The following is a 12,666-nucleotide window of genomic DNA, read 5'->3' on the forward strand; positions in this document are numbered from 1 at the left end:
GAGGGGTTGTTGACAGACATACCAAAGGAGTGGCTTCACAAGTTGAAGAATAAGCCTTGCAGTACTCAGAATACAAAGCCTCAGCTACACTTCTTTTCTTCTTTACGCCCACTCTTCTAAAAGCTGCATTTTGTTTAAAGCTGATGACTTTGATTGTGAATGGTGATTAAACATCTATGGTGAATACAATGTCAACAGTGATGGATGCTTAGATGACAAGTTGCCCTCCAGCATTTTCTGATGTCAAACGTGGCTCGTGTTTCAATGTTGGAGGACAGTCTACTTTGAAGCAGATTATATGTCTTTATTTGAATTTGGCACATGCTAAAATTTAAAGCAAGAAAAATGTAGACCCATGTCAAGGGGTAGAACAATAGGGGCGCCAACCCCTTATAGGCCGGACCACAGGGGTTCCTTGCAGGGCCTAGCCAACGTGGAGAACCTGCAACAAGAGCCCGGTGAATATGGCAGAAGGCCCCACAATCTGAGTCTGGATGTGACAATGGCTTTGATGGAGCCTGGTTTTAGGCCAGGTCTTGGACCAAGTGGTTGCTGTACATTTCCAAAAGAGCATGTGTACTTGGTAGGAGAGGCTATCCTAATTTAGGTTTAAACCCATGATCATTGATAAAACTCCACCTAACCCCACCGAAAGGGAAACAGCCTGCATCATTGTAAACTTATAAGCAATGAAAAAAACACCAGCAAACTAGAATGCCATGCAAAGAAATGAAAGTGAGATAGAATGTAACATGTTTCTTTCTTTCTGAAGGGGCCATCATAATGTAACTTTGTTGTACAAAGTAGCAGCAAACAAGACAGGAAACAGGTTGCAATTATGACATCTGGTTCAAATGTGTCTTCCCCAGGTGTGATCGAACCTGCTTTGGTTAATCTTATTAATGTTTGACATATGTTATTTTAGGATATAGCGGGGTTGTGGCAGAAAGTGAATGACCTGGAGCGGTACAACTTCATTGATAGGCATCATTTCTGTTTGTTTCAAGAAACATGGGCCTTGAAACCAATGAATAGAATGGGTGTTGCGAACTATTGTATTGAAGCATTTCCAATAAATTCAGGTCATCCAGTTGGTGGGTTGCTCATATGGGCAAAATCATCCCTAAACTGTGTAACTAGTAAAGTGGCGATCAATACCCCTTATAGTCTAGTATTAAATATACAAAGAAGGGTCTATCTATAGATATATACAATCGCTCTGTGCCAAGAAGCAGCATGTCTCCTACTTTATTTGTTTTGGAGCAGCATCTACCCTACATTAATAACTAACATTTTTTTATTCTTGCTGGGTATTTCAATATCTCATACGAACCACTAGATTGTCTGAGTAATGTTACAGATCAAGAATAAAGTTTTGGGTATTAGTAAGCTTTCAGTCAATCTCATACAGCCCCCTCCAGTGGTAGCTTCTCAACTTGCATCCTTCATGCTTAGATATGGACTGGGGCATGCAACAGCGTTAATTTTCTGACATATAGAGGCCATATGAATTTACTTGAGGATCCTATACAAGTATATTAGACTATATTATTCTAGACATCCTGCTTTGGCAATATTTAGTCGATTTTAGGGTCCTTAAATAAAGGTAATAGCTATCACAACTCACATCTACTTACTTTGTCCCAAGATATTATCTGTGATCTATCAGTAAACGATAGGCAGCTCAATTAATTGGAAACAATAGACAAGCAGTAAAATGGAATAAGTTAAAAGTAAATGGGCTATTCTCAAACAAATCTACCAATCCTTTAATATCCTTTTTACTCTCTATATTGATCTTCCCATTGGTGCCATTCACATCAATGAGATTTATAAGTCATTATTTGGCATTCTGAAAGAATTATGTACAAGGAGGACTAGAACGTCCCCTCCTTTACCATGGAGTTTAACCTCATGGTATACCAGTGAATGTAGAAAGGCTAAAACAGCTTGTTTCAGAGGTAACATAATGTAAGCCTTCTGTTATTGGAAACGTAAGATTTAAGTCTAGATGTGTCTCACATGCCATTAAGAGGAACTGAGATGAAGAAAACTGAGCAGATCTTCCTGAAGCCGAAAAACAGAATGATAACATAGCCTTTTAGCACATCACTGCACCTGAGAGGCAGAATGGCAGCATTACCACAGAATATCATATACAGCTTTAAGTATTGGAAAACCACTTTTTGTTTATATTGACATCTCGGACCCTAGTTCCAACTCTAGAATTCAATATTCCTTTTGTTCGCTGTCTGATACTTTAAAATAAATGAAACTGTAAAAACAGGGAAAGCTGTGGCCCCCAAATAGAATTCCGGGGGATCTTTCCAGATTAGAGTTGGAAGTGTGGGGCCCACGTAAATCTATTTTCTAATAGAATATTTTATGGAGCTAATAGCCTTGAGTCTTGTCATGGAGCGGAAATTATACCTTTATACCTTTAAGAAAGGTGAAACGAGTGCACAAGTGAACTACAGACCAATCAGTCTGATAGATCAGCGGTTCTTAACTTGTGGTCCGGGGACTCCTCAGGGTCTGCAGACCCTACTCAATGGGTTTGTGACTGCTTGAAAAATTAAATAATATTAACAAAATAAAGTGTATATAAATAAATAAGCAAGATGTTAAACTGAAAAATGTAAAATGTTCTGTAAATGTGAAGGAATTTGAAATTGAATTAAGTTTGTATCCTCAGATTGAGTGACCTCAAGTGAATATAGAGAAGTTCCAACCTTCACATTAATAATATTTTATTTTATTTTTTGTGTTTCTGAATATTTATTTCATCATTTGTGTATTTGTTTGATGAGTGCATGTTACTATATTTTTTGCGCATTGTTTTCAAATCACTGAAAATGCTTCGGACTAGGTCCCCGGCTTTCAATAATGACTCAGTGGGTGTCCCTGAATTCATTTAATGATTCAGTGGGGGTCCCTGGGTTCCAATTATGATTAAGTGGGGGTCCACAGAAGTCAAAAGTGTAAGAACCACTGTGATAGATCATTTACAGAAAGTATTTGCCAGGCAGTTGCTTGGGAGGATAACTGAGTGGATGAATAAGACACAGGGTTTATAACCTTACCAAGAGGGTTTCAAGAGCAGAACTAGAACACCTGATCAAGTTTTTAAGTTTGCCTTAATTTGTTTGAAGTATCCCAAATTAAAATAAAAAACTACCTTTGTAAATGGCTTTTTTTTTTTTTTTTACTTCAAGGCTGCTTTCCATCTTGTACCTCAGAACAAACTTTGGAGCACCCTCAGGTCAATGGGCTTACCTGGAAATATCCTAGATATTTTAATTAGGATTCCAGAAAACAACTAATCCCAAGTGAGGTGGGGTAAGAATGGAGAGTTAACTGACCATAACCCTGTTGGGCGCATTCTGAGACAGGGGTGCATCCTTGTTCTCTCTTTACATACATGAGACCACAGACTTTTTAAACAACTGCGTTCACAATGCTCTTATATGGAATAGTAGTCGTGTACCTGGAATTTTATTTGCAGGTGACACTGGTTTCATATCACGTACTACAAATTTTTGTGTTATGAGCGGTTTGGAGATTAATGTAACTAAGACCAAATATATGATTCTCGGGGCATGCAGATGTTTTAGGAGGGGTGTGAGGATAGGTGGATACTTGTTGAAAAGGGTAGAGAAGTTTGACTAGCAGGCGATCAGGATTGATGACTCATGTGGAAAGTATAAGCACAGAAAAGTAAAGCACTGCAGTTCCAAAGAGTATCTGCTGTTAGGAAAATGAACCAAGGAACAACCTTTCGGTCTTTATCATAGGCAAGAATGAGACAAATGTTAGTAAACTGAAGATTTTCACCTACCCCTACCTAGCTGAGTGGCTAAGTTCTAAGCCATTTCCAAATGACTATCAGTTCCATCTAGTAAACATCTAGTAAACATGTAAGCTGCAAGAAGTAGACTGCAGTTACAGTTCAATCAATCCACTACTGAAACACCATTCTAGACACTCAGGCTGCAAGAGTGTATCTTTCGGAGGAATGACTTTCACTCATTCCTTGGAAGTGTCACAATCTGCTACAAACTCTTCAGATATCTCTCTTAATAGGAGGAATGGTATCATTTATTTTCTGGCCTGAAATCCCTAGTCGATCAGTTATTCCAACTGTCTCAAAATCTCTTGGAGAATGCTATTTTCAGCAATAAATTCCAGCAGATCCAATTGTCACAGACGCCTCTCTTCTGGTTTGTAGTCCTGATATGAGTCAACGCAACAATGTATTGTGTGAATATGCGAAGAGGGACAGTTTCAGGCTACTCTCTCTGGAAGTGCAAATGTTGTGGAAGTGGCTCATAGCAAAACACTTAAAGATCACAGCTATTCAGCTAGCAGTTGGTGTATAGAATCCAGAGACGGGCTCACTCAGCATGTCTTTACATTAAACTCGAGTGTCTCCTGCATAAGAAAGTTGTGCAAACCATCTTTTGTGATAAGGACAGAGATGTTTAAGCAAATTTGCAACAGGTGTGGGGTATGGCCTCATGTCCATTTTTTGTGATAAAATGAGGTCTAGTGGTGTTTTTGGAATATGTATATATTTATATTTTGTAGCTCAATCACTGCCCAAAGGCATTGTAGTGCTTTCCTTGAGTCTCAGATAACATTAAATAAGGTCAGATTGATTTTGTTTTAAGCACAGGGGATCTCATGATTTGTTTAGAGCCAACCACAGAACTTGAACCTAGTTCCCAGATCCAAAGTCAGCAGCTCTGGCTGTAAGGCCACATCCATAGTTTTCAGTTTGTTTCATTCATACACCAGTTAGATGATTGTGTATACATTTTTCTTTTAAAACAGCATCAAATAATACTGGAAGGTTCACTGGGAGTCTTGCTTGGAGTTTTACAGCAAAACTGCAGTTTTAAAACAAAACTGGGCTTAGGGACGTGGTGCTGGAACAATTTTCAGAGAGAGTGGGGCGCTGACATTAATGTTACATTACTGAAGTAATGAAGGATTGACAAAAAGCCTAGCTTCACACAAAGTGTGGCAAATATACTCAGAAGGAGAATGGTAAGAGTATATATAGTATGTAACTGGTGATCCATTTTGTAGTGCAGTCGCAAATACATGACTAAAGCATTGCACAACAGCGTGATATCCTTTACAAACCACATATTTTCCACTGAAATGGGCACTAAATGTGCACAGACTTACAGATTTACTGATAAAACTGTATGACACACAAATTATATTTTGCGGAAATGCTGTTTTAGTGAATATTTATCATTTGCACATCACCAAGTAAAAGTGTCATGATTTGTTTTAATCCTGTTAAAATCTTTGTTTCCATCACACTTCAAAATTACAAAAAAGTGCTTCCTTTTTTGCTTTCCTAACTGTTGGTATATTTTTAAATATGTGTACAGTTAATTAACAGGTATTACAATGTTGTTGTTTGTTACAAAAATCGACAGCCTTTCCTTTCACACTCCCTGTATCCCAGTATGATTGTCACATAGTTCGCTTTAAAAGCCCCTCTAGCTTTGCAATCAGATGAAGAAAAGTAAAGAATAACAGTAAGCAGAGTAAGAGCAGCAGTTTGTCAGAGGATATAGCCTGACATTTGACCTTTGTCTTAGAAGCACAGCAAATGTGACAAAGTAAATGTAGAATGTAAAGGCATCTTTATTTATTGCTCTCTTGCAACCGAACAGAAATCGACTGGCAACCCACAGTTTGGGAAATGCTGTTGTAGATGTCGGGAAGAGGTGGTACGTCATTAAGTTTTATACACACAGATACCTGCGGTTTACTTTCTCTCAAATAAGGTACATTTTGTGGTTCTTACTGCCTATAACAAATCTCCTGCACAAACCCTGTTCTTTAGGGTGCTTGTGATGAAAGATTTCTTAGATGTTACATAGTAGTTCCTATTAGATCTTCTTCCCCATCTTGGGAGCGTTTAACATTGTGCTCTCTATGTTGATGGTTTCTTGTCTTGAACTGATACATGAGGTTTCCTTGCAACATCTGATGTGAAAAGTTGCATTCCTTGTAGCTATAACGTCATTTTACAGAGTTGGCATCATTCAGGCTCCATGAAGTCAAGAACCCTGCAAAGTGTTCCAAAAGAACAAGATCGAGATGAGAACTCGCCTGTTACATCCCTACAATCATCTGATTTTGATGTTAGTCATATTCATTCATTGCCAACCTTGTTTCTGAATCCATCCTCTCCACTGGAGGATCTATACAAACTTTGGATGTGAAGAGTGTTAAAATGATGTTGTGACAAAACTTGTGAATTATGGTCTGATTATAGTGATTTATCCACTTTGAAGCAGCCTATCTCCAGATTAATATCATCTTGTACCTTACTGTGTCACCGGTTAGCAAACAGGAACTATCCCTAGCATGTCTAAACTTCTCTCTCCTATGGGAAAAGCTGCTTCTGGGTAATATTCCCATTTCAGAAATTAGTAAACCCACAACTTTAATCTCTGCCACACATTAACAAGACCTTATTGTCTCATGCTGATGGCAAAGTGGAACATGCTATTTAAGGAATCTAGTTTGGTATATTGCTTGGTTTTATTTTTCATTCCTCTGCTTTTTATGTGGGATGTGCTTGCTATTCTATTCTGTACTTATGACTTTTAATAAGGATTCCTGGGGAGAATTACTTCACCTGTAATTGTAGTTTTTTTTAATGCAGATCCTCATTAAAGTCCCACTGCCCTGAATGAATGTAGAGAATCATTTAATCTCGGTATACCCAAGAGCCTATTATATTTGTAAAAGGAACTAAACAAATTTTCATCTAAAGAGCATGGGTGGTATTCCTTAAAGGCACAATGTTGGGCTGCATATATCCTTTGCATAGTAAATGGGTGTGCACCCCTGCCGTGTGTGAACTGATTGCATATAAAACTGGTATCCTGACCTTTTGTTGGCCCAGTTGATATTCTGATTTATCGTACACTCTGAGGCCTAGACTGGTCCAGAATGTGTTCTGTAGCTTGAATGGGGACACCAAGCATGCCCTCTGAACTGACTTTAGACTGCTGTATATGTCTGCTTTTTGACAGGATGCTATGGTGGCAGTATACTGACTTTTGTGGATTAATAATACTGGGTACTTTTCCTAGTTCAGAAAGAGTGTGGTATCTACTGTCCCTACTCGTGTAACGTTCTGCGTAGATGTATCAACTAGATGTTAAACTGACATCTTGTGTGCAGGTTGAGTGCATGTATGTAAGATATTGATGGTAGTAATACTCATTATTGTGAACAGAGCATGATTGCTGACTCCAACGTGATCCATTTTGAATGGGCCCTGGTTTGACATGGCACAAGATGGAGGATGGAATACAGTTTCCCCTTAGTGAGGAAGGGTGTTTCCTACATTCCTGGATCTTCTAGGTTGATCCTCAGACACTGAAGTGAGGGAGGGTGAAAACAGGACTACCTTACAAATACTGTGTAGATTTCTTTTTAGCAGAGAATTCTTGATTAGTCCTCCTTGAACACTGCCATATGGTTGATGGTGTTTTTGCTGCAGGCTCTGTCCTTTTGTTTCTTCTTGATTGCTACTTCAGGAAGGCTGATGTCAGCCAGGTGCAGACACTTCACACTTCATTGTGCCCATGTTGTAGATACTTAGGCTAGGATCCTGCTTTATAACTTCCTGCTGAGAGACCCACCACCCTGCTCATAGGTTCTGCATGCACTGCAGCCAGAGGAAGAAATGTGAATGACAAACAACCCAAACCATTTTCTGAATAGAGACAGTGGATCAACAGCCCATATCTGGAAAAATCAGTATAAACGTGGGATCCCAATCATCCCACTTTGTTCCAGTCCCATGTTCTTCTTGACCAAGCAAGGGAATTCTCTACATAGTACTTGAAAAGCTGCTAATGGTACAGGGCTGTTGTTGTAGCACAACCTGTCTCCCAGCCGTGAGCGAACATTACTTGACGTTTGTGCAGCTTACAAAAGAAGCTGAGGTCTGCCTAATTGTTCAAAGTCTGCCTGCTTAGTGATGGAAGGAAAAGAGCCTGGCCCTGCACAAGGGGATTCTGTCCAGGTGGGGAAGCTCAGCTGTGTTCCTGGTGTGTAGAGCAACAAGAAGCAAGGAGTGTAGCCATTGCCAATCAGAATTTACAAGTGACCAGTGAGGCCTGTTCTGCGCTGCCTCTGAGTGCTCTGCAGTCTGCAAGGCCCGACAACAGTGCAATAGCTAAAGAATACACCTCACCACCTAAAACAGCCTGGATGACATAACTGCTGAAGACGAGTAACTGCTGCCAAGCCCTGATTTGCTTTTCGTTCCCAACAGCCAGGTTCATGAGGTTGGTCCACTTTCTTTAATATTGCACCCACTAATGAAGACACTGCCAGTGCAATTGCAAAGAGCTTGCCACATATCTCTGCGCCGAGCCCTGACCCTGTAGACAAGCAACATGGGACCTGACCTCAAAGACTTGAGCGACTGTACCTTGAATTAAAAAAAGATAAACCTGCATTTCTGATGGATACAACTACCTGTGAATTCCTCACTTAATGAATTCTCCCCCTTGCGTAGCATTTGACGGAAACTTCTCTCTCTAGCTCTGCACGTCGGCGAGGACGTCACAGTTGCTCGACTCCACGCGGCTCCGTGTGACGTCATCGTGGCAATAAGAGGTCCTCGATGCCATGCTGACGTCAGTTCCCTTTTTTTTTTTCTGTGCCTTAGATAACGTTTACTTTTCTGTTACCTGTATCGTTAGCTCTTCGGAAGGGATACTTTGTGTATTTCCATGATGTCAGCTCCAAAGAAGTCGGGTTTCAAGCCCTGCCGGAATATGGAGGTCGCATGTCTGTGACCGATCCACACAACGATTGTCTTCGGTGCCTCAGTTCCGATCACAACGTCCAAGAATGCGGATCCTGCCAGAAGATGAATCCGAAGGCATTGAAGGAACGCGAGACGCAGCTATTCTTGGCGAGGTCCAAGAAGAAGAGAAAGCAGCACCATTGGTCCTCTTCTGGAAAATCGTCCCATAAGAAGCGACGTCATCGTGATTCCCAACGTCTGGTATATCCATGCTATAATGGATGCAACGAAGACTGTTCTTCCAGACATGGCCCAGGACTTGCGTGGTCTTCTTTCGGACACTCAGGCGGCTACGCAAGTTATTCAGACAGGGCTGGATACCACGGACTCTATGGCAAGAGCCATGGGGACTTCCGTTGCCTCCAGACGGCATGCGTGGTTACACACTTCCGGATTTTCGTCTGACGTCCAGTCTACGTTACTGGATCTGCCTTTTGATGGGGCAAAACTGTTTGGTTCCAAAGCGGACTCTGCGCTAGAGCGCTTTAAAGAATGAAGGGCCAATGCTAGATCTTTGGGTCTGCAGGCTGCTTCCACCCCATTTCGATCTTTTAGACGGCTGTGTGCTTTTGGAAGAGGTGCTTCCTTTCGTGGGAGATCACAGGGGCAGCAGTCCTCCAGCCTCCCTTATCGTTCATACAGGGGGTGGGGTAGAGTCCGCACAAGAGGGGCCATCCAACAGCAGCACGCTTCCTCTTCCTCTGGAGGGTTACCTCAAGGAAAGCAGCCCTAGTCCTCTTGCCATTGTCTTTCATACCTCTCCGGTAGGGGGGAGACTTTCTCTTTTTCTCCCCATATGGGAGTCCATAACAACAGACTCTTGGGTCATCAGTTTGGTGAGAAAAGGTTACGCCCCTCCCTTTAGGGAGATTCCTCCTCCCTACCCTCCCTGTCCTTCCTTTTGTTCAGAGGATCAGCTCTTGCTGTTAGAACAGGAGGTTCTCTCCCTATTATTGAAGGGTGCAGTGGAGTTGGTTCCAGAGCAAGAAAGGGGTCAGGGGTGTTATTCCAGGTACTTCCTGAGCCTCAAGAAGGATGGTCGTCTGAGACCTATTTTGGACCTGAGGATTTTGAATTGGTTCATCAAGCAGGAGAAATTCAAAATGCTGACTCTAACACAGGTGCTTTTGGCGTTGAACAAGGAGGATTGGACGGTGTCGGTCGACTTGCAGGATGCTTATTTTCACATTCCCATTCTCAAGTCGCACAGGAAGTATCTCCGGTTTGTGATAGGATCGCAGCATTGCCAGTTTGCGGTCCTTCCTTTTGGTCTTACTTCCGCACCACGGGTCTTCACGAAGGTGATGGCGGTTGTTGCAGCACACCTCAGGAGGAAGGGAGTGGCAGTATTCCCTTACCTGGACGATTGGTTGATCAAAGCCGAGTCTCCAGGGCTTGTGTTGCATCATCTGCAGCTGACAACCCAGTTGTTGTTTAGTCTGGGTTTTTCAATAAATGTACCCAAGTCTCACCTAGAGCCTCTCAACGCCTCCTGTTCATAGGGGCAGTACTGGACACAACATTGAATCGGGCCTTTCTTTCGCCACAGCGGATACGGGACATTCAGGCGTTGGTTCCAATGTTTCAAGAAGGAGCGGTAGTTCTGGTCCTCAAAGTCCTTCGTTTGCTCGGTCTGTTTGCTTCTTGCATTCTGTTGGTCACTCTTGCACGCTGGCATATGAGGGCTCTTCAGTGGGGCCTCCGCAAGCAGTGTTTTCAGCACAGAGGAGATCTCGGGGAGTCGATAAAGATCTCCAGAGACACTGCAGCGGATCTCCCATGGTGGGCTGTGGAAGGCAACCTTTCTCAAGGGAAGCTGTTTTCGCAGCCAACTCCGGTGGCCACGGTGATAACGGATGCCTCCACCTTAGGGTGGGGAGCTCATCTGGAGGATCTAGAGATCAAGGGTCGTTGGTCTCCAGTAGAGCAGAGGTTTCATATCAATCTGCTAGAGCTGCGGGGGTATTCGTTTGGCCCTCAAGGCCTGCCTCCCTTCCCTTCCCTTCGCGGTCAGTCAGTTCAGATTCTGACGGACAACATGACAGCGATGTGGTATATCAACAAACAGGGGGGTGTAGGGTCGTACCTTCTTTGCAGAGAGGCTCTGCGACTCTGGTCCTGGGCTCGGGACCATCGGCTTTGTGTAGTGGCGTAGTGGCAAACCATTTGGCCGGGGTCCAAAACGTATGTGCGGACAAACTCGGTCGCTTCTTCTCGGACGACCACGAGTGGCGTCTGCATCCGGATCTGGTTCTTTACATCTTTCGGATGTGAGGTTTTCCCCGTATAGACCTGTTTGCCACTCGAGAGAACACGCACTGTCCGTCGTTCTGCAGCCTTCAGTATCCGATGCAAGGAGCGTTGGGGGACGTGTTTCAGATGTCCTGGTGCGACCTGTTGCTTTACGCATTTCCTCCCATACCCTTGATTCCTCGGGTTTTGAGGAAGATTCGCCAAGACCGGGCCCAAGTCATTCTGATAGCTCCGGATTGGCCACAAAGGGTGTGGTATGCAGACCTTCTCCGACTCTCACTGTACCCGTCGCTCCGTCCCCCTCTCAGGGCAGACCTCCTCTTGCAGGGGCAGGTTCTACACCCCCACCTACAGAGTCTGCACCTTCATGCCTGGAGATTGAACGGGGCAACCTGGGTTCCCTTTCTCTCCCTCCAGAGGTGGTGGAAGTTCTTTTATCGGCCAGGCGACACTCCACCAAGTCGGTCTATGCAAGTAGGTGTTCGTTGGTGTGGAGAGAAGATAATTGATCCCTTAAGTGCCCATCTTTCTGATATTTTATTGTTTGCATTGTCATGTGCTGTGGCCACTGTTAAGGGCTATCTTTCGGCCCTTTCGGCTTTTTTATATCTTCCAGATCAGCCCTCTTTATTCAAATCTCCTTGGGTTGTTCGATTTTTGAGGGGGCTTACTAATACATTTCCTCCCAGGCCTTTTATTATGCCGCAGTGGGACTTGAATTTGGTGTTGACTTTTTTGATGGGCTCCCCCTTTGAGCCACTTCATTCATGCCCATTAAGGTATTTGTTTTTCAAGACTGTGTTTTTGGTAGCCATTACGTCAGCTAGACGTGTTAGTGAATTGCAGGCCCTTTCTGCTCACCCGCCTTTCACCACTTTTTATAAGGACAAGGTGGTTTTGAGGACCAGGGCGGCTTTCCTCCCCAAGGTGGTGTCCCCGTTTCACTTGGGACAGTCCATAACTCTCTCAACGTTTTACCCTCCTCCGCATCCATCTAAGGAGGAGGAAAGACTCCATCGTCTGGACCCCAAGAGGGCTCTCAGCTTTTATGTCGACAGGACTAGAGTGTTCCGGTTGGATGAACAACTCTTTATCGGATACGTGGGGAAGAGGAAGGGGAAGGCCGTCCAAAAGAGAACGCTTTCCAGGTGGGTCGTTCTTTTTATAAAAATATGTTACTCATTGGCAAAGAAGGATCCTCCTGAGGGGATCAGGGCTCATTCCACTAGGGCCAAGTCGACCTCATCAGCTTTGGTCAGAGGTGTTCCGATGGTGTACATCTGTAAGGCTGCGACTGGTCTTCCCTCCACACCTTTGTGAAGCATTATTGTTTGGATGCAGAGGTGCGGAAGGATGGCCATTTTGCGCGGTTGGTGCTGCAGGAGTTCCTGGTTTGACCAGACGGACACCCTCCTCCGAGGTGGTACTGCTTTGGGACTCTATTCATTAGGTGAGGAATCCACAGGTAGTTGTATCCATCAGAAGAGCAAGTTACTTACCTTCGGTAATGCTTTTTCTGGTGGATACATTAGCTGCCTGTGGATTCCTCACGG

General features: G+C 43.3%; 1 protein-coding gene across 18 annotated transcripts in view; it reads left to right on the forward strand.

The window, feature by feature from the left end:
• MTMR3 (myotubularin related protein 3) overlaps nucleotides 1-12,666 on the forward strand; it is a 1,044,680-nt gene that overhangs the window by 192,829 nt on the left and 839,185 nt on the right. The window lies entirely within an intron of this gene.

Source organism: Pleurodeles waltl, chromosome 11 (genome assembly GCF_031143425.1).
Source record: "Pleurodeles waltl isolate 20211129_DDA chromosome 11, aPleWal1.hap1.20221129, whole genome shotgun sequence".
Taxonomy (NCBI): Eukaryota; Metazoa; Chordata; class Amphibia; order Caudata; family Salamandridae; genus Pleurodeles; species Pleurodeles waltl.